Below are 3641 nucleotides of genomic sequence, written 5' to 3' on the forward strand. Positions count from 1 at the left end.
CTTTGATACACTTTTAATTTTCGGCAATTGTCATTTTCTAATATTGAATTCAGTTTATGAAATCTCAGTTTCTACAATTCTCTGCTACATTTTTCTTTCCTGCAAGTTTACTAGATCTAAATTTATTTTCCCTGCAAGTTTAATTTTCGGCAATTGGTCTGAGTTCAAATTCCTGCTTCCATTTAACTTTCCAGCACCCAGCCCCTTTACATTTCATGCAATTTACATTTCTTGCTATTTAAGTTTCTGCAATTTACATTTCTTGCTCTTTAAGTTCCTGCCCATTTACATTCTGCAACTTTAATTTCCCTGCAATTTTTACCTTCTGTTGCTCAACTTCACACAATTCACTAAATATTAGCTTGACTAAACTAATCACCCACTAAAGTTGCTTGATCCATCAATCCCTGTGGGATCGACCTCACTCTAAGTGAGTTATTACTACTTGATGCGACCCGGTGCACTTGCCGGTTAGATCTATGTGTTTGGGAATTCATTTTTTTCCACAAAAACACCATCAAATAGTAAATCCTATTCCTACATGATCGTGAACCAACAGCTGATTAGCCATGCGAGAAACCATAGAGGACCTTTCTTTATTGAGAGGATGGGAAGTAGCCATTGACAACAGTGACACCCTACATATAGCTTGCCATAGAAAGGAGTATGAAGGATTGGATGAAGGCAGTAGGAAAGCAGAGATTCAAGAGGGATAAAGCATCTCCATACACTTATCTGAAATTCCCTCTAATGATTTACATAAGTATCTCTATCTTTATTTTATGTTTATTTATATTTTAATTATCTAAACTCCATAACCATTTGAATCCGCCTGACTGAGATTTACAAGATGTCCATGGCTTGCTTCAAGCCGACAATCTCCGTGGGATCGACCATTACTCACGTAAGGTTTATTACTTGGACGACCCAGTGCACTTGCTGGTTAGTTGTGCGAAGTTGTGAAAAAAAGGAGTAATATTACAATTGTGCATACCAAGTTGTTGGCGCCATTGAGATCATAATTTCGTGCACCAAGTTTTTGGCGCCGTTGCCGGGGATTGTTCGAGTTTGGACAACTGACGGTTCATCTTGTTGCTTATATTAGGTAATTTTCTTTTTGTTTCAACCTTTATTTTATTTTCAAAAAGTTTTCAAAAATCTTTTAAAATTTTTCTCTTTTTCGTTTTTTTCCAAAAATAATTTTTGAAAAAAATCCAAAAAAATTTATAAAATCAAAAAAATCAAAAATATTTTGTGCTTCTTGTTTGAGTCTAGTGTCAATTTTTAAGTTTGGTATCAATTGCATGTTTTAAAAATTTGTGCATTTTTCGAAAATTTCATGCATTGTTTTGATCTTTAAGTTGTTATTGACAAGTATTCTTTTTTGATCTTTACATTTTATTGTTTTGTGTCTTTGCTTGTTTTTCATATGCATTCCTGAATCCTTAGTGTCTAAGCAAGAAAAATTTCTAAGTTTGGTATCTTGCATATTTTTCTTTTCTTAAAAATTTTTCAAAAATAAGTTCTTGATGTTCATCATGATCTTCAAAGTGTTCTTGCACGCATCATGTGTTTTGATTCATAATTTTTATGTTTTGAGTCATTTAGTTATTTTTCTCTCTCATCATTAAAAATTCAAAAATTGAAAAAAAATATCTTTTCCTTATTTTACTCATAATTTTCGAAATCTTTAGGTTGACTTAGTCAAAAATTTTTAAATAAGTTGTTTCTTGTTAGTCAAGTCAAGATTTCAATTTTAAAAATCTTATATTTTCAAAACTTTTTCAAAAATCAAATCTTTTTCATTTTTCTTTCATATTTTCGAAATTTTTTTTTTAAAAATTGATTTTCAAAATCTTTTTCTTATCTTTATTTCATAATTTTTGAAATTATTACTAACAATTAATGTTTTGATTCAAAAATTTCAAGTTTGTTGCTTTCTTGTTAAGAAAGATTCAAACTTTAAATTTTAGAATCATATCTTTTAGTTTCTTGTTAGTCAAGTAATCAATTTTAATTTTAAATATCAAATCTTTTTAAATTTCTTTTTCAAATCTTTTTCAAAATAAATTTCAATCATATTTTTTATCATATCTTTTCAATCATATCTTTTCAAACATATCTTTTTTAAATCATAGCTTTTTCAAAATCAATTTCAAAATCTTTTCTAACTTCTTATCTTTTCAAAATTGATTTTCAAATCTTTTTCAACTAACTAATTGACTTTTTGTTTGTTTTACTATTTCTTAATTTTTTTTCAAAACCACCTAACTAATTTTATCTCTCAAATTTTTGAAAACTCCTCATCCTTTTTCAAAAATTCTTTTAACTAACTAATTGTTTCAATTTTTAATTTTAATTTTATTTCTTCTCTTAATTTTCGAAATCACTAACCATTTTTCAAAAACAATTTTCGAAATTCTCTCCCTCTCATCTCCTTCTATTTATTTATTTATCTACTAACACTTCTCTTCTACTCGTAATTTGAACCCTCTTCTCTTCTCTCTCTGTGTTCGAATTTTTCTCTTCTTCTTCTTCTATTCTTTTCTTCTTCTACTGACATAAAGGAATCTCTATACTGTGACATAGAGGATTCCTCTTCCCTTTCTGTCCTTTTCTTTTTCATCTGAGTAGGAGCAAGGACAAGGACATTCTTGTTGAAGCAGATCCTGAACCTGAAAGGACTCTGAAGAAGAAGCTAAGACAAGCTGAAGCACAACAATCCAGAGAAAACCTTACAGAGAATCACAAAAAAGAAAGAGACATGGCCAAACCTAACAATAATGCAAGGAAGATGCTTGGTGACTTTATTGCACGAAATTCCAACTTACATGGAAGAAGCATCTCAATCCCTGCCATTGGAGCAAACAATTTTGAGTTAAAGCCTCAATTAATTTCTTTAATGCAACAGAATTGCAAGTTTTATGAACTTCCATCAGAAGATCCTTTTCAGTTCTTAACTGAATTCTTGCAGATCTGTGATACTGTTAAGACCAATGGGGTTGATCCCGAGGTCTACAGGCTTATGCTTTTCCCTTTTGCTGTAAGAGACAGAGGCAGAATATGGTTGGACTCTCAACCTAAAGATAGCCTGAACTCTTGGGATAAGCTGGGCATGACTTTCTTAGCCAAGTTCTTTCCTCCACAAAAGTTGAGCAAGCTTAGAGTGGATGTACAAACCTTCAGACAGAAAGAAGGTGAATCCCTCTATGAAGCTTAGGAGAGATATAAGCAACTGACCAAAAAGTGTCCTTCTGATATGCTTTCAGAATGGACCATCCTGGATATATTCTATGATGCTCTATCTGAACTGTCTAAGATGTCATTGGACCATTCTGCAGGTGGATCCATTCACCTAAAGAAAATGCTTGCAGAAGCTCAGGAACTCATTGACATGGTTGCAAATAACCAGTTCATGTACACTTCTAAAAGGAATCTTGTGAGTAATGGGACGCTTCAAAGGAAGGGAGTTATTGAAATTGATGCTCTGAATGCCATATTGGCTCAGAACAAAATGTTGACTCAGCAAGTCAATATGATTTCTCAGAGTTTGAATGGATTGCAAAATGCATCCAACAGTACTAAAGAAGCATCTTCTAAACAAGAAGCTTATGATCCTAAGAACCCTGCTATGGCAGAGG

At 32.0% G+C, this 3641-nt stretch overlaps 1 non-coding gene across 1 annotated transcript; it reads right to left on the minus strand.

Annotated features, from left to right (window-relative positions):
• Positions 1-3157: 3157 nt before the first annotated feature.
• Positions 3158-3265, minus strand: LOC130971357 (small nucleolar RNA R71). The gene has a single exon (XR_009082580.1). It is a non-coding gene; the product is annotated as a small nucleolar RNA R71 (small nucleolar RNA).
• Positions 3266-3641: the final 376 nt, after the last annotated feature.

This window comes from Arachis stenosperma, chromosome 3, assembly GCF_014773155.1.
Source record: "Arachis stenosperma cultivar V10309 chromosome 3, arast.V10309.gnm1.PFL2, whole genome shotgun sequence".
Lineage (NCBI taxonomy): Eukaryota > Viridiplantae > Streptophyta > Magnoliopsida > Fabales > Fabaceae > Arachis > Arachis stenosperma.